Source organism: Lepidochelys olivacea, assembly GCF_965140295.1.
Source record: "Lepidochelys olivacea isolate rLepOli2 genome assembly, chromosome: 1".
NCBI classification, from domain to species: Eukaryota; Metazoa; Chordata; order Testudines; family Cheloniidae; genus Lepidochelys; species Lepidochelys olivacea.
The window spans coordinates 187,449,156-187,468,816 of NC_140411.1; positions in this window are offsets into that span (position 1 = coordinate 187,449,156).

Sequence of the window (19,661 nt, forward strand, 5' to 3'; positions counted from 1 at the left end):
GCAGGACAGTTACCTTCTGTGAGCTCAGGGATCAGTTTTATCTAATTATATACAAAAAGACCAGCTTAGCACAGATCTTCCTCTAGCTCAGCCAGGGGAAAACTCCCATTTGGTTCATCTAGTAGAGCTACTGCCAGTGGGCCTCAGGGTTTCTCAGCTGGTGCTTGAATGTGGCAATGTGCAGGATGCAAACCCCAGTCCAGACAGGGTCCTCCACTAGCTGGTTAGAGTCCAATCCAAGCCCCTGCCCCTGGTTTCTGTGAAATGAGCTGATGTTCTCAGTTAAATTCCTAGGGGGCAGGGGTCCACATCAAACAGTTCCATCACAGCTGGCACCAATTGAGCTATTGTTAGCAGTCTCAGCAAAGAGACCAGGGACTGAATGGGATGGGAACACAGAGTGACACACTCACCTGCAGACAGAGTCCCTCCTGCTCAGGATGGAGGCACTCTGGCCTCACAGTACCAGGAAATTTGCACTGCTGCTACCCATATTTTACCAGTTTTGCTAATGAAGAGAGGACTTCTAGCTCTAGCACTGAACTTACTAGAAGAAAGAGAGATGTCCCTTCTCTAGGTTGCATGTTCATAGAATCATAGACTATCAGGGTTGGAAGGGACCTCAGGAGGTCATCTAGTCCAACCTCCTGCTCAAAGCAGGACCAATCCCCAATTTTTGCCCCAGATCCCTAAATGACCCCCTCAAGGATTGAACTCACAACCCTGGGTTTAGCAGGCCAATGCTCAAACCACTGAGCTATCCCTGATCCCCCTGTTCTGTCCATCAGCTGCCAAACAGCCTCCCAGACATCAGTACTTCCTCTTTTTCAGTCCTTGTAAACAAGGCCATTGAATTGCTGCGCTGGGGCAAGAGTGGCTTCCTCACAATCCACGGGCAGACATACAAACCCACAGCACAATTATGCTACTTGTACAAGCGCAGGGGTGGTCCTACCTCCTAATGACTCTACTCCCTTTCCACAGCTCATAGAGGTTCCTGCAGCACCGCTCAGGACTACCCTAGCCTGCACCAGCAGTTGAGCTCGCCGCCAGCAGCCCCTGAGTAGGGAAAGTACAAGCCAGCTCCTCACTGCCCCTGCATCAATGCTTGTATGAAAGGGGCTTTTTATTGAGACAAGGGTACAGAGACACTGCTCATTGCTCAGCCACTTCAGCCACCACAGAAACGTTAACTCAGCTTGTGTGGACTCAATATGCTTGACGTTCCTCAAAATAAGCTTTTGTCATACTAATTATTCCCTCTTTTGATATTAGAGCTGCACAGCCATACAACTTGGGAAAAATTTGATGCAGTATTTTGAAAAGAAGTTTTATGTAGCAGGGAGGTTTCCTCACACTTCCTCATTTGGTTTTCTAAGTCTTTCTTCAGAAGATGGCCCCTCAGAGTGGTCCTCAGCCACTTGCACAGATGTGATCCCGGTATGCCGGACCTGCTGCTAGCCATCCTCGCCACACCTGAAGGTCCCCACGACATCCCTCTTTCCTACCTTCACCATGAACTAGTTGCCCTGTTATCATACTGAGCCTCACTGCGCTGCCTCGCTCCCATTCAGCTGGGTGTGTTCTACTTTGCAGCCAACTTGGAATGCTGCAATTTGTAATCTAACAGAAGCTGGTTGCTTGGGATTTTCCTACATGGCAAGATACTGTACAGCAAGCCAGGTTGTGAATCTACAATGACCCCGCTTGCCAACTAGCAATCCACCATGCTGGTCTGGCTACAACACAGCAAAAGTCACAGCATGAGGCTCAGCATCCTATGCTTTCAAGCAGCAATACACAAGCTGCCCTCTGGGTCCTTGACTGTGCTGCAGCAGGGTTAGGGTGACCAGATGTTCTGATTTTATAGGGACAGTCCCAATTTTTGGGTCTTTTTCTTATATAGGCTCCCCACACCCGTCCAAATTTTTCACAGTTGCTGTCTGGTCACCCTGAGCAGGGTCCACACAATAAGTTACTGTATGGAAAGTTAGTGCACTGTAGATGCACTCCCTGGCTTGCCATGCACTAATTCACTGAGAAGACATACCCCAGGGTTTGGAACATCCAAAGCTCTGTTGTGGGTTAGGAGGGTATGCTATTGAATGCGGAGGAGGATAGACAGACAGATATCATAACACAGCACATCACAAAGGTATTTGTCTGAAAAAGACTTATACAGGGACCAGAGTCAAATTGGGAGCCCAGAACCTGTGGGTTCTCTGTGGATTTCTAACCTATTCATCTATAGTTTTACACTGTCCACCACCATAGTGTCTGAGTAGCCACAGCTTAGGGTTTGTCTAAGACCTGTCTGTGTACCACCTACCCCTAGCTCTGTGGGAACCCCAAAGATTTGGAGCTTTGGTTGGATATGGATAAGTGGCCAGATTTCAAAATCTCCTCTGAACATACACCTCTACCCCGATATAACGTGTTCCTCGGGAGCCAAAAAATCTTACCGCGTTATAGGTGAAACTTACTTTGGCCTCGAGCATTTCCGTTATTAATAGTCACTTCCCGCCCCCTGACTGACCCCTCAGAACCCCCGACCCATCCAACTCCCCCTGCTCCTTGTCCCCTGACTACCCCCTCCAGAGACCCCCCCCGCCCCTAATCACCCCAGAACCCCACCCCCTACCCAACCCCCCTATTCCCTGTCCCCTGACTGCCCCAACCCCTATCTACACCCCCGCCCCCTGACAGGCCCCCCGGGACTCCCACGCTCTATCCAACGCCCCCGTTCCCTGACTGCCCCGCCCACAGAACCTCCGAACCATCCAACCCCCTCCCCGCTCCCTGTCCCCTGACCGCCCCCCTGAGACCCTCTGCCTCTTATCTAACCCCTCGGCCCCGGCCCGGCACCCTTAACACGCCGCTCAGAGCAGCGTGTCGGAGCCAGACATGCTGATCCGTCGGAGCGCGCAGCCCCGCCCCCACAGTGTGCTGCTTTACTGCGTTATATCCGAATTTGCGTTATATATGGGCCGCGTTATATCGGGGTAGAGGTGTATCTTCACTCTGGGAACCCGACTGGCAGCCTCAGGAGATCAGGCTGCTTTGCAAGAACCCTACTACGTCCTAGTTTTGTCTGGAACAGAAACACCACAAGCACAGCCTCTCTTAGAGTACATCTGCTTGCAGTCCTGACAGACCAGAAAGTTCCTCAGTCTGGGATTTCCCCCCCTCCCCCACAAACATTTACAAAGTTAACCTAACTTATCTGAACCTCAAAGACGCTGAGGTTGGGCTAAAGGTTAGGTCAGTTCTTATACCCCGATACCCAGCCTTAATCCATCCCAGTTCCCATTCCCAACTCCAGGAGTTGCTGTTGCTGGCGGCATGCTCAGGGCTAGAGTCTCCCCTCTGCTACAGCCTTTTTGCAGCACTCACGCAGAGTGAAAGGGCCATAAAGATGGCTAAACCAGCTACCCGGAGATTCTTCAAGGGTAGGGAGACTCCCTGGGTGGCTCTGTGCCATTTCTCCTGTACAGTTGTGGCTGAAGGGAAAACGAGTGTCTGGCCAGAGCACAGCTGCACTCTGGCTGTCCCAAGCTGCCAGAATGGCCTCCTGGGATCATGAGCAGTCAGGGACAGGCAACAACAACCCTGAGGCTACTCTGACATACATTGGGGTCTGAACTAGTCCTTGTCTGGCCCCAGAATCAGAGATAATAAAAGGTGGTCTGTCAAGCCTCCTTGGCCCACCCCGCTTTGGTTGCTATGTTGAGTGAAGCTCAGCCAGTCTCCAGCAGCAGGGCCAAAGCATTGTGTTCAGTTAGTTTAAGGAAGTTTTGTTCGCCAATTCTTCAAGTGGCTGTTGGGAACCAAGTAGCTCTACTGCCCTGTTGGGGCTCCAAAGTCACATGAAAACATCCATAGAGAAATCCAGGGGAAGTCCATGTCTGCATTCCCCTCTGGCCATTTTGGGACTAGTTGCTTTCATGGCAGCATGCATGGAAATACCGGTGTGTAGGACCCAGTTTCTCCCTCCTTGGGGGCATATGAAAGAAAAGAAGAGGGTGGTAAGTACGTGGTACCTGGGGAATCCTGCTCAGACCAGTTCCAGTTTGCTGTAACTGGAACAAATTGCACTCACTTCAAAGCCTTGACTAACAAGCCATTGCTATCCCTCACTGGTAGATGCTAGAGCAGGGACAGAGATAGAAAAAGCAGGAGACTAGGCAGAGACAGCAGCTCCTGTGTGCCTTCAAGCTAAAAATTAGCATCAACACCCAGCAACAATGCCAAAGTTTTAGAGAGGCCCAAGCTGCCATCTGACTCAGCGTCTAGGCAGGATATTGATTAGAGGGGCTATTCTTTATTCCTCTGCTATTGTTTGAACACTCACTGCCCTTGAGACACCAGCAGCAGCCGTGGGAACCCAGCAGCTTTGGTGTTAAAAAGTGCTCTTATCACCACGCTGAGCAGAAAGGTCTCTGTTACAGATGGTGTGTCTGATAGGCAGAGAGAGGCATTATAACAGAGTGTCTTATTTGTAGCATGGAGTGTATATTGGATGCCCAAACACACACCTCCTACACAAATTACTTGATTTAGCTCATCAGCAATTCAACGCACCCTGACCCTGAACTATACAGGCTGTAATTAAGGAGGCTGCTCAGCGTACCAAATCCCTAAGCTGCCAGTAAGGTGCCAAGTGTACTGCGACTTGGAGGCAAGCACTGTAGGTGCTTCAGCAGCTAGACCTTGTAGGTGCTGCCTTAGTGGGTCTCCATAATCACCCAGACACATGGCTAAGGAAAAGTGGCATTTTACAAGGGCTGGCAGGAAAGGGAAAGTCTGCAGATATCCTAGGTACAGAGGCTTAAACAATTACAGTTCAAAGTGAGCAGCAGTGGTTCTTGTTTGGGTCCCTGGGGCAGCCCAACTGAGAGTCAGAGCTTGTCTGGCCTAATGCCTGGGTTGTTTTCTCCAGTCTGGTCTTTATTCAAACTTATAGGAGCTTACAGGTGTCCAGGCCAGGCTCAGTTAGTGTTTCCTAAACAGTGGAATGTTTTAATTGTATTAATTGTTTCAATGTATTAATTTAGATGGAACAAATGAACCAAACGTATTAACATAACGCAGCTACAGTCCAACATTAAGCTGTGCTACACAAAGTTCAGGATTTGGTATACAAACTCCTTAGCCTGCTTAGTACCATGGCCAACACACCATCAGAGGACCTTTTAACCTTCTATTAGAGATTCAGAAAAGAAGTGGGGAAACAGTTAAAGCATTTGAAATAGGAAGTATAGAATAATTTTAACAGCATCTCCTGGTCCCTTTAGCTAGAGAAAGTTTTTAGAAAGAATGGTTTCAGAGTAGCAGCCGTGTTAGTGCGTATTCACAAAAAGAAAAGGAGTACTTGTGGCACCTTAGAGACTAATAAATTTATTTGAGCATAAGCTTTCGTGAGCTAGTGAGCTATAGCTCATGAAAGCTTATGCTCGAATAAATTTGTTAGTCTCTAAGGTGCCACAAGTACTCCTTTTCTTTTTAGAAGGAATGAGACCCTTCCCTTACATTACTCTCCTGTAGATCGTATCAAAGAAAGTAAGAATTGTCTTTCACATGGCAGGCCTCCTCCCTCACCCTGGGTTCGTCTCTGCAAACAGCCCTCATACACTCCCACAGCAAGTTCAACACCAAGTGCTTTATTTACAGCATGATATACAAGTCCTTGTCTCCCCCCAGTTCCGCATAAGGCAATGCGGGGAAGAGATCTCACCTCCCTGAGATCCTGGGCTTCTCTGGACCTTCCTTCTAGCCTTTCCTTCTCCCAATTCCTATCTCTCTTTTAATTGTCCTCAGCTGAGGCACTAAATCACCTTGTTAATTGGTTAACCCTCCAGTCCTTATCCAATTATCTCCTCAGTTTGGCCCATGTGGGGACACCTGCCAAGTGTACAGAGTGGTGAGTCAGCCTTAGGCTACTCACACTCTGTTACACTGTCCTTCCAGGGGAGGAGAAAGTATCTGAAGTGGGCTGGAACTGTTGGAGCCCTCCCATCGACATAGCACTGTCTACACTGGGAGTTAGGTTGGTATAACTGCATGGCTCAGTTTGTAGTGTAGACCAGGGATCAGAGTTTTATCCTCTCTGTAAACCTCCATCCACTAGAGGGTAACAGAATCTAAGCATTTCAGCCAGACTGATTTAATCTAGTAAAGGACAGGGGTGCTACAGGATTCTGACCAACCAAATTCTGCCTGATTGCCTTTGGAGAGGTGAAACTAGTCACTGTGTATATACTACCGCTTGTTCTCCACTCACATTAGATTCCCAAACATCATCCCTTGGTTCTGTTGTTTCCATCTTTAGGGGACTTTGTTTCTATCTTTACAAAAAATCAAAAGAAAAGAAAAAATCCTGTAGGCAGTGAGTGGACAAACTTGAACATTCAAATTCACTTGAAAGAAATCCAAAATGAAACCCCAAAATGCATTGTTGTGTTGGTAGTGTAATCATAGGGTATTCTCTGTGTAGCATATTATTCTGGTGTCAAGAAACATTCTCCACAATGTTGCAGCACACCTTTCTCTGTATGTGTTTACGTTTATTCACTTTTTTACAATCTGCTAATGGTGGGAATCAGCCAAACCCTTTAGAGAGCTGTCATTCTTCAGTTCAATTTCTTCCCCCAGTTTTAACCTATCAGGGCTCATCCATGGTTCTTCTCCAATTTTCAGGAAATAGACAACTAAGCAAAAAGTGAGTTGAACATTCAGTCATAGAGGGCTAAATCCTGCATCATAGAAGTCAATGGGAGCAGGCTTGGGCTCTGAAAGATCCCCCAACACAACCTCTCTACCTGGGATATAGTTACTGGTCTCACTTCTACTCTGACTTATGTACTACACTAAAACTGGCTCTGTGAAAGTTCCCACACCATAGTTTGCTTTTTAGACTACTGGTGCACAATGAGTAGATGTTCATAACTTCATAGATGTTAAGACATAGTCTGACCTCCTGTGTTAACCAGGCCAAGACCGTCACCCATTAATTTCTGCATCAAACCCATGACTTCTGTTTGAACTGTAGCATATATTTTCCTAGAGCTGTTACCAGTAATGTCCATGTGATCTTTTTCATGATGAGCTACAATTAACTTAGAACCCAGAAGTGCATGAGTACTTCAAACCAGTGGTTCTCAACCAGGGGTATGTGTACCCCTTGAGGTATGCAGAGTTCTTCCGGGGGTACATCAGCTCATCTAGATATTTGCCTAGTTTTACAACAGGCTACATAAAAAGCACTAGCAAAGTCAGTACAAACTAAAATTTCATACCGACAATACTTGTTTATACTGCTCTATATACTGTACACTGAAATGTAAGTACAGTTTTTGTATTCCAATTGATTTATTTTATAATTCTATGGTAAAAATGAGAAAGTAAGCAATTTTTCAGTAATAGTCGCTGTGACACTTTTGTATTTTTATGTCTGATTTTGTAAGCAAGTAGTTTATAAGTGAGGTGAAACTTGGGAGTACGCAAGACAAATCAGACTCCTGAAAGGGGCACAGTAGTCTGGAAAGGTTGAGAGTCACTACTTCAAACTATTCCTCCCAACAGTCATTATCTTGCATTTGTCTACAATGAATTTCACCTGCCATTATGCTCTTGAATCACCTTGTTTTATTAGGTTCCTCTGGAGTTCCTCACAGTCTTCCCTGGCCTAGACTAACCTAAACAGTACACAGACTCTAGCTGGTATATTTTAATTTTAATTTATGAACTGCCACTACAGCTGCGTTCCTCTGGGACAATGCAGATCTCAAAGCCTAGGACAATGTGCATGACAGCTGGGGACAAAGCATTTTCTGTCAAGGAGAGCTGGCTACAAAACAATTTTCCAGAGGAGATCAGGCGAAGACCTTCCTCTCCGAGAAAGTCTTTCCACCATAAGTGTCGCTCACATTATTGATACCCATTTCTACCCCAAAAATCCCAACCAAACAAAACAAAAAATGTAACCCTGAAACATATCAATCTTAAAAAAAGTAAGTAAAATCTAAAAAAAGCAAACTCCCCCAAACTCCATCAGAAGCACAATTTTGAGCTTGGAAAGGAAGTGCAAGAGACCTCACTAGGACTTAGCTATCGCTCTTGATTTTACATGGAAGGTGCTCAGATACTACAGTGATAAAGGGCAGTACAAAACCCTAGTTAAGAAAGAAAATGTTGTGTCATTTCCATATTTGACCACCTCACTGTTCATCCCCTTGTCCAGATCACTAATAAAATAATATATTAAATATCATTGCTCTTAACAGGGATCTTTGGGGCACCCCACTGTTAATCTCTTTCCATGTTGAAGACTGACAAAACTGTTCCTGCTCTTTATTTTCTATCATTTAGTTTCTGATCCATAAAAGAACTTCCCCTCTCAGCCTGTGACTACTTGTTTTTTCTTAATAATCTCTTGGGAGGGTCTTTGCCCAAGGCTTTTTGAAAAGCCAAATACATTGTTTCCCCCAGGTCTCCTTTCTCTACTATTATACTGACATGTTTGAACAATTTGAGTAGATTGAAGAGTCACAATTTATCTTTATAGAAGCTGTGCTGATCTTTCCCTGTTATGGACCTGATCCAGTGTCCATTGAAGTGAATGGGAGTCTCCTCAGGCCACAAACCATGTTCACCCAGGTGTTTTATAACTCTCTATTTAATTGTTGCTTCCACCAATATCCTGGTTCTGGTCCAGGCCCTGGCTCGCTAGTCTGTATTCCTAGTGCCTTTTTTAAAAATCAGAAGAAACATTTCTTCCCTCCAGTTCTCCAGTAGATCAGTTGGTTTGAATCAGAGATTGGCTATTTTTGTGAGCTGTTGAGGCACTTCCTTCTGAACCCTTCAGTCTGCACCATCTGTTCCCAGTGACATTCTGCTCTCTAATTTATCAGTTTGTTTCAGCACCTCCTTCCTACACTTTGGGTGACAATGCCTCAGCTTGGCTTCTGGCACTAAAAAGAGTAGGGGCCTGATCCAGAGTCCTCATTCCCCACACCCCATCTGCCCGCCTACCCACCTGCCTGTCCTCCAGTTGGCTTTGCACCTCTCTGAGACCAAAGCATCTTTAAAATCATCTTCAACAGCTACCTGAGGATCACCCTGATGTAGGGGAATGCGCTCATAGTGTAGAACTGGCCTGGGTGGCCCTACTTCACCCACTCCTTGCCCCAGCATCAGAGAGGAGTGACAGGGATGTCAAAGCGAACCTGGAGCACAGCTGTTACTTTGGCAATTCCAGCAGCAGAACAGCCCCTTGGGTTCTTGCAGTCAATTGTAATTTAGAGCAGTCCTGAAGCTGCACTAAGTAATGCCAGGGATGAAATGGCCCCAAGCAGTCCCAAAGACTGGAGGGGTGTAATGGTGGCTTAAGGCAAAAAAGTTATGTATCTTCTCTGCAATGTCCTTGTTCTCCCTGACTGCAATGTAAAACCCAAGTATGTGTGAGTGTCCCTCCATAATTGTGCTCCTTCATTTCACCACCTACTACATGACAGCCAGAAAAATTGCAGTGGCTGTGATGACCATCCATTTCAGTGAGTTAAATGGTAAATAATAGCAGAAGGAGAAAGAAATGAAGAGGTAGAGGGAGAAATCTTTACATATTTCTGGCTATGACTTGGGCTGAATGCTCCAAATGTACAAATCACCTCCAAATTCATCCCTTTCTCACAGCTGAACTGTGACGCTTCCCGGGAGTACCCAAGGTTGTGAGACACCTTGCCCTTAGCATGGCAAAGCCTTGTCTGTGCCTGCCTGGAGTCAGCTCCCCAACTCCACCAGCCATGGGCAACATAAGCACTCCCCTTTCAGTCTGCCCAGGCTTCGCTACCCCTCTGCTGGTAAGCAATAGGCCCACTCCAACCCCTGAGCCCTCCATCATCCCCCTGGAGTGTCCAATCCCTGGCCCACTGGATACTCGCAGTACTCACAGATCCGCCATTCCCAAAGGAAGAGTACACCTTAGCTTACCAGTTACATCTCAGGATCACCGCTCAGCCCCACTTACAGCACTTAGATGTGTTTATAGTGAAAACAAGTAAATGTTTATTTAACAAAGAATGGAGATTTGAGAAGAAGAAAGCAGAATAAATGGAAACAAAAGATAACATATAAAATAAAATTGTAACACCCTTTCTAAAGCCTAAACTTAACTAGCAAGATATTCCCCTGTCTCATAAAGATTAGTTCACCCCAAGTGTTTCTCCCAGCATTAAACAGCCAGACCAGCTATGATCCTACATTCATAAGACAAGCCAGCCGGCAGTCTTTTTCCTAGGTAAAGGATATCTCGGTGTATCTCTGCACCCCCAGATATAATTCAAACAATCCGCAGTCTTGTAAACAATGTAACCCCTGGTGCTTGTTTTTTCCTGTTGAGAATCTCCCCTGTAGACTTCACAATCTTTAGCATTTTGCTCACTTGATTATGATTTTTCTCAGACTGTAAATAGGTATTTATTGTGAAGTATACAACACTCAATCTACATATAGCCAGGCAATTAGATAAGTATCTCCTGCCTGAAAGAAACTTGTTTACCTTCTGATGATAAACTCACAGCTCTTAAGATCATAATTATCAGTACATAAACGTATCTCCTTACGTAACATCCACACATATATTTCACAATGATTATGATGATCACTGTGACACAGGCATTCAGTAGAGACCTTACATGACACTCGATGAACTATTATGTAGAAATCAGACCCAGGGGATCTCTGTACTCCCATGCACTCCTGCAACCTCTGCCACTTGACACCAAGAGGTCCCCAGGTCATATAAACCTACTCTAAAGCAGGAGTAGCCAATTATTTTTTGTCAAGGTCCAAATTTCTTGGTCAAGGTATAGTCAAGGTCCAGACTCCAGAGAAACATTTTTCACACGGTAAGTGCCCCTGTTCAATGAACACATACAGTGCTGTGCACTAGTAATATAACCAGGGCCTACTGCTTAATATTTTTAGTACATTAAATGAAAAATCAAATCAAATCACCATATAACCTAAAAATAACCTCCAACAAAGTTGCAATAAATTACTTTGAGAAAGTACATGGATAAAATGTCAAATAGATGCAAAAAATAGCATTAAAACACTTTCAGACAATTGTTTTAAGTTCTGAGATTACCAAGAGTAGTAACTTAGGTTTTGTCAAATAAAATTATTGTAGGCATATATGTATATAAGTTGATAGATAAACATATTTGCAACTTTCAAGCTTTCAGTGGTTTATTTAATATTAGTATCAGAGTTTGAAAGAAAATAAAAGTGCACATGAACTCTTCATCTTTTATGATTCAAGTCTTTCGTACAACAAATACACACCCACCTACACGTGTATTAAGCAAAAGAATCATGAATAATTACTGTGAAATTGTTAAAACCGTAGTGTCACTACTGAAAATGTAATTTTATACAGCAATACAATTTTATAATATGGGTGAATAATGTATAATTAATAATCAGTGGGAAAAGTGACGGGTCCTTTGCTGGACAAGGGCCTTGAAGTTTGGAGTGAGTTCAGTCAATGCAAGACAGGCAGTTGCACTGTTGATTATCAGTCAGAATGAAGCAATTATGTGATTTAATGTTATTCATTGTTGAGAATGCCAACTCACACACGTATGTTGAGCCAAACGTAGACAAAATGTTAAATGCCACTTTCCTCAAGTGTGGATACTTGGAGTCCAGCACAGGTTGTCCAGAAAGTTTCAGGTGTAGTTTCAGCGTGTTGCACCTTAAGTACTTAATCTGCTTATAAATCAGTAAGCTCCAGCTGTAGTTTTGCTTTTTCAACATCTGGAAAGGATGCTTTTGCTTGATCCCACCATGTGCCATTTGCTTGGGTTCCTTACCAACAGAGAGATGTCTTTAACACCTTCAAATTCTTGGAACCTCTGCAGCAATTTTTGAAGAAGCCTGTCCAGAGATGATGCCATCAGATTCACATCTGCATTGTCCTGGCAGCTTAGCAGCATCAAGAAATGCAGCATCTTCCCAGTTTCCAAATCACTTTTGAAGAGACTCAGTTTGTTCTGAAGTGAAGTGACACTGCCGTGGAGATTCACTACATTGCGATTTCACCCCTGTAACTTCGAGTTGAAATCAGTTAAGTGGCCTGTTAAATCAACAAGGAAGGCCAGGTTGTTCATGCTTGTGACATCCCTCAGAAATACATGTAGTTCTTCTGCCTTTTTCCCTGGAATGTTATGTACATATTCTTCCACTTGAACTCAGATTTCCCACTGCCTTCTTAGTACTTGCTCTCTGCTCAGCCAAAGGATGTCATTATGAACCAACAGGTCATCGTAATCAGCAGAAACTTCTGAAATAAATTTTTTGAACTGTCTGTGTTGCAGTGATGACTTGGATTGAAGGAAGTTGACAAGTTTAATCACCATTGATATTACATTGTGCAAAGCTTAGTGATGAGTATGCTAAAGTGCGGTTTGGTGGATTACACAGGGACAGGAAATCAAATTCGCGTTCAGACCTTGCAGACGTTTCACAAGCCCTTGGTGATTACCAATCATGGAAGGAGCACCATCTGTTGTAATTGACACACTCTGAGTCACGTCAAAACCTTCATTAGACAAAACAGTTTGAACAGTATTAAACAAATCCTCATTTGTCGTGCAATTGTTATGTAGTATAAGGAACAACAAATCCTCCACAAATTTCTCTCCACCAATAATCCAGGCATACAGCCATGGGCGGCACGTGAATCACAGGCTTTGAGAGGCTAGCCCCCAGCTCTGCCCCTTCTGCCCGAGGCCCCGCAGCCCCACTGGAACCCAGAGCCTCCCACCGCAGCTGTGGGACCACCAGGGCGTGGGTGGGGTCACACAGGGCTGTTTGGGGAGGCTCAGCCTCCCCTGGCCTGCGATACCTGCCACCCATGCATATGTAGTAGCTGAATTGTATCCCTGACATCATAGGATTCGTCCACTGCCATGGAAAATTTTCCCATTTTCTGTTTCTCAACAACTGCTTGAAAACGTCTTGCACTATCATCTCAGTGCGCCTAATAGCTATTGTGTTTGAAACTGGCAGTTGTATGAAAGCATCAACAATGTCTTTCTTTTCTGCAAAAAAGGTTTCAGCTGTAGTAACCATACACTGCTTAATAATATCTGTATCTGAACAAGATTTCCTGTGTTTTGCCATTACCCACACACATCTCAATGAAGCTTCAACTGCCTTTTCCTGATCACAAGTAGTCTTTGAAATAATATTTGTGCTCTGAAAATACGCATTCTTTAATGAAGAGATCTTGTCTGATCTTAAACAGGAGCCCAGTGGATATTTGTGATCAAATTCCATGTGCTTCATTTCATATTGCTGTTTGATGTTCCCACTTAGCAATGGCCACAGTCTCTGTACAAATTAAACATACTGGTCAACCTTTTGAATGTTGTAGCAAAATAAAGCGTCAGTCCACTCTTCTTTAAATGAACCATTTTTGGTGTCACCTGTCCTTTTTTTACTTCTTTTTTTGCTTTGCTGCCATGTTTAAACGCAGTGCCATTAAACGTCAGAAGTGCAGGAGGCAGGACTACCTTCGCTCTGGAGCTCTGCTCCCCCCCTCACAAGGCAGGGACAGGGGGTGCAGGGAGGGAGAGGAGAAAGGGGAGAGGCATAAGAGCCCTCCCCTTGTCACAGGAGTAGAGGGAAGGGAAGAGCAGAGCTGCCCCAAGACACTGAACTCTTTCTTCTCCTTCCTGACTCCTGAGGGGCAGCAGGGGTAGAGAGCATTGCCTGCTTCCTGCAGCAACCCTGATTGGCAGCAAGGGAGAACACAGCCAATCAGAGGCAGTTTCTCCAAGACAGACAGGAACTATGGACCCCTCAGCAGCTTAGGTGGAATTGTGGACATTTTATTTGTGGGGTTCGTGACCCAGGGGCGCCATTTCAAATTTTGATGGGGGCAGCAATTTTAACCATGGTTCCAGGGGCTGTTTGGCTGTCAGCCCTGGGGCGGCAGGGCACCCACTGTCAGCCCTGCATGTGGTGGGGCTCGGCCTGTCAACCCTGCACGCCAGCCGGGGCTCCCGCTGTCAGCCCCACATGTCTGGCAGCTGTCATCCCAGCGGGGCTCCCATAGGAGCAGGTGTACCATTTAGAAAGGGTGGGGGGTCATCCCCCGCCCCGAGTTTTGTGTCAGCCCCAGGCAGCTGGGGCTCCCGTTGTCAGTCCCGGGTGTGGCAGGACTCAGGCTGGCGGTGCTCCCACTGTGAGCTCTGGCAGGTGCGCAGGGCTGACAGAAAACCCAGGGAGAAGATGCCCCTCTGCCCTCCCTAAATGGTGCCCCTGCTGTGACCATCTTTGACCAGGGGCACACAAAGCACTGTTGCCACAGTTGGGCTAAACTGCAGGTGGGACTGAGCTGCAGATGCACCTTCTGGCCTCTTGAGTGCGCTGTGGCCCCTGTGGAGCAGGCAGTCAGGTGCCTTTGCTGATGCTGCCCCTCAGTCACAGGCACCAGTGGTGGCCTGTGGTGGTGGCAGCAGCAGGTGAGGGGCACAGTATTGGTGCCAGGCTCCTCCACCTTACCCCAGAGCCCCAGCTCCCCCAAGCCTCCAGCATGTGGCCAGTCACTCCTCTACCCGCACTAGCACCCCCTGCACTGACTGCCCATGGCTCCCCCCAGAGTTTTGCAGTCTGGTCAAAAACATCTGGCAGTCTGGATTTGGCAGGCAGTCTGCCTCTTGACTCCCCCTGCTCTAAAGTGTGTTGAACTGCAAATAAAAACTCAGTATCCATCTCCTTAGCAAAGTGCAGCTTGCCATTCATTCAGCAGTCCCAGTAACATTCAGCACATGCCATCACTGACCTGCTTGCAATTCCCTTAAAGTTACTCTAGCTAGCTATCTCTCCAGGTTTTTATACTGGTGCCCATCACCATGGTGTCTGCCTTAGTGACTGATTTTAGTTTGCTGCAGGAGTATAAATCTGATTCATAGTGGAGTAAATAACTGTCGTATTTTCTTACTACTGGGAATGTTTTCTCAAAGAATCTTTTTTTATACTAAGCACCCTGGGACAGATTACATGAGCAAGAAGAAGAGTCACACCGAGCTGGAGAGGGAGAAATAGGAAGGTCTGTTCAGGCTTTAAGAAGGGTCCAAGCCCTGGATTGGAAGGAAAAAGATTTGCCCAGACCTTACTGATGGGCATGGGAAGAAGGGTTCTCCCAACTTTTTGCAGGAGAGGGAGAAGGTAGCGCTTGTGGGTCGAGATGGTAGGAAACACCTATTGTTTCCATGGTTTAGAGAAGCATTGTAACTTCTGCATGCTAGAGCTAAGCTGAATCTTTGAACCTGCTGAGGTTTCCATCTCTCATCCCTTGAGTATCCAATGGCATTAATAGCCATAACAACAGCTCTCTGGGCAGTATCTCTCATGTGTTCCAAACAATCTGGGATCTGCAGACAAATGCTGATATCTAAGCCCAATAATTGGAACAGGTTGCTCAGCATTTTCCTATCAGCATATTTCAAGGCCCTTTAGATTCCTTTCCAGAAAGCCCCAGTCTGCAGCCATCTGTTCTCCTACATAAACTCAGAACTCACTATTATTGCCATAAAATTACTCACGGCAGAAACACAGAATCATGCAGATGAGGCTATTTAAAAAACCTTTACCAGATGTTATGTGATGCTACATTATTCCATGCCACACATTTCAGAGCTTCCTCCTACTTTTGTGCGCTGTTGTTACCTTACCTGAGACTGGAAATTAGTTCTGAACATGGACTGACCTGTGCAAATGGTCAGAATTCCCATTTTCCCATCCATCCCACCCTCTGGAAAAATTTTGCATGGCTTTGAACCATTTCCATTTATATTTTCCATTGCCTTTTCTGTGGACTTATCCCATTGTGTCCCTGATTTGGTGACAACACTCCCAAATACGGAGTGCATTGTTTGGAAACCAGTCTTGGGTTCCCTTTGATATTAGAAGAACCAGCTGAAGTTGTTTTCCTTCTTCAGGGGAAGGGGGGGAGGGTACAACAAGGGCTAATTATTAGCTTAGTCCACATGGGTATCACATGTGAGAACCATCTATCCCACTAGCATGTGCCTCTTGGTTTCTCACACTCGGAGAAACACAAATCGCGCTCAAGCTTTCCTCAGGATTTGTTAAGGTCATTCTTATCACCTCAGATGCCTCAGCATTTCCTCTTGTTTTTGGTTTTTAAACAACATAATTGATGTTTTCCCACAGGCTTTTCTCAAGGGGACTGATTCCATATTTGCGGACTGCCTGGATAGGTTTAGCTGAAATAAAATTGTTTCTTAGCCACATCAATTTCTTTTAATGACTTTTAACCATTCCTCCCAAAGCAAGCTCCCCTTCAGTTAATATCAATAACTAATCCAATGCTATCATGAAGTTCCTGTATGAATTCATATGTGGTTTGTCCCAGAAAAGATTTGGACCAGTACCAGCCCACTTTGGTACCATGTGACAGTCACACGATCAGTGAGATGCAAAAACACCAACCCTCATCGGGAACACGTAGGTGAGGGTTATGAAGTTTGTGTGCATTTTATCTTAGAAGTTCTAAATCCCAGGATCCTACCTCATATTCCCTTCTTCTGATTTCAAATGCAGGATGCATATTCACCGGCAAGTGGAAGGAAGTGATTCCCATCCCATCATTATTCTGCAGCAACCACCTCAGGCCATGCAGAGACACAATGAGAAATTGCACAAAAAGTCTATCCAGCTCTCTTTGGGCGAGGAAGGTCACTACAATGCAAAGCCTTGAGAGGCAAGGGGCAAGGAAGTTCTCCAAACAAACTAGTCAAATATTGCCCATTATATAACATAAGGATTCCCAATGCTAGTCAATTGCCCACCACATATCATTCAAATTCTACCCAACAGTCCCTCATGATTCATACTTTGCCCTGTGCTTTAATCATAACCATTAAGAGTTCTACATAAATCCAGGGGCTTAATTCTCCCTGTTTCCTTAACACACTGCAGGTTCTTATTTGCAATGCTTGGTTGGAGGGCCATTAAAAAATGAATCCAATGTTGTGTTTTACTATGAAGGCCAAGGTGCCCAAAAATACAGGTAAGGATGGATGAGCAGGTTCACACAAAATATGAATAGAACAAAAAAACCTTCACTCATCCAGAAAGTGGAATTGGATATAAAACTTTACTGAACTTTAAAAAAGTTCAGTGCAATGTTGTCTTTTTCTTGTCACGTTTTTCCAGTGAATTTTGGTGCTGGTGCAAGGTGCCAGACTGATAAGACCTGGAAGGTGAAGTCCACAGTGGGCATCCCTACCTCACTGCCAGGAGCACAGGAGCGGACTCCGTAGGTGCTCCAGGGCTCAAGCACCTATAGAAAAAAAGAGTGGGTGCTCAGCACCCACCAGCCACTATGGTTCCTGTGGCTCCCAGGCTGGCTGTTTGGCAGGCCCCAGGGCTGAAGTACTCAGGGAAGGGGGGCAAAAAGAAACAAGCGCCTGGCAGGTGGGGAGGACTTGGGAGAGGGGGTGGAGTAGGGGCAGAAAGAGGCGGAGCAAGGGTGGGGCCTGGGGAAGAGGCCTATGGGGAACTCAGGGCTGGAGTTATCCTAACAAAATAGCTTCAACCTTGTACTTCGTGTGTGTGCGCCTTTGGGCACGGGTGTCTTCCTGTCTCCTTCCATTCACCGCTCTATTGCATGCTCTGCAGTTCTCAATAATATACCCACAGCACATCCTTCACCTGTATGAGACTAGATTGACCAACTGGTCAGAACCCTTGTCACTGGAGGTCTCCAGGGATGGGTAATTGAACAGAGAGGTTTTCACCTCTAGATTAGTGCTTTGAATCCAGCCCCAGTTGGTAGTGATCAAAGCTTATCAGGGAAGGCAGGCCTGTGTTATCTAATAACCTGATTAACCTCTATGAAAAGGGTATGAGGTTTTAGTCCAGTTCCTAGTCCACATCGCCAGAAAGACCACCACAATCGACACCGTCTGGCAGTGAGACAGGCCAAAGATGAATAGTCTCATGGAGAGTAAACACCCTCTTATTCCTAGAGGCAGTCACTCAGGGTTGAGACATGTTGGCTAGGCAGCATGAAGGTTGCACCTCCACTTGCCCATACTATAATTGCTTTGTTCAGAGAAGACTTCAGTCTCTGAGGCTGTCCACAGCACTAAAATCACTAATAAAAAGAGTGGACAATAAGAATATTTTCTTACTAATTTGTGCAATTAAATAGCTCTTAATTTTACCTACTGGGTCATGTCTTGAAACATTTTAAGAATGCTTCTAAAGGTAGCAATCAGACTTTGGGCAATATGCCCTGTCAAAGGAACCCCTTGTGCTTCAGGGCAATGCTATTAACGGCCAGTTCAGCACTATGCCTCTTGTTCTGCAAACTCTTTCATCATGTTTCCCCAAGAGATTTCTGTCAGGGAAGGCTCCACACCTTATGGCGAGAGCACTGTGTTCAGGGTAGGATTGGATTCTGGGTCCTCTACCTCCCAAATAGGGTTAATCGTCATGGTTGTGGGGTTATGCTTATGCTCTGGAGCCAGGAAGCCCTCCAGTGCCACAGCTAGCAGAGGAGCAGGTGGCCTCATGAAGCAGGTGCCAGCACTAGTCTCCTCCAGATGGCAGCACTCTGCAGATAGAGGTCCCAGAGTATTTTTACCTGGCAGTATCTGTCAGCTCAACAATTTCCAGGTTATCACATCTGCTTTCGTGATGCCAGACATGGAGTATCATCCTACATGGTGGCCTGTCATCTCTTTGCTAGGGCACTAGCACAGTATATATCACAACTGACATACCACGGGATTAACATTTATGCACACTGGTAACTTTACCCACATGGGTAGCACCATCAAAGACAGTAGGACTATTCCCATACATGAAGTTACTCACATGCCCAAGTTTTTGCAGGATCAGAGACAACATGATTAATATGGAGAGAATACATAGTGATATGGCACCAGTATGCAGATTTTAGAGCTGTAAGCTTGAGATGACTGCATTACTTGTAAGTGACTAAGCCATGAATAAGTTACACAGGTCACTCCAAACAGGTGCACCTAAAACATTTACTCTAACAAACACCATCATGAGTTTTGCCTGCGTCACATTTTAGAAGAATGATACTTTAGAAATATTTTTGTATAGCTAATATCTGCTATAACCCCCTGCCAATAAAGCAGGCTATGTGAGGGCCTGCTTCAGCAATGCATTTAGGCAGGTGCTTCCCTATACGCACGTGCTTAAGTCTCAGTGAACAAAAAATGGGATTTAAATATGTCTTCAAAGTTAAGCATGTGCTTAAGGGCTTTGCTGAATGGGAATGCTGTGCTGAACCATGGCTTTAAAAGCTGTACAGAGCTCAGAGTGACAGACATTGTAAACATATTTTTTAAACCTCTAGGAACATACCTTTTCTGTATATCAGGCTGTTGCAGTTTTGAGAGCCAGTATCTTGGGATCTTCCAGAGATCATGCAATCACACAGCTCTCTTATGAGACATAGCAGGTAACTCTAGCCCTAGCGGATTACGACAAAATCACCGGATCACACCTTAAACCTGTCACTGATCCAGGACTGAATATTGTCCAAGACTTTAGAGAGCAGAGGAATTTTAAATCCCTGCTTTTCGAGC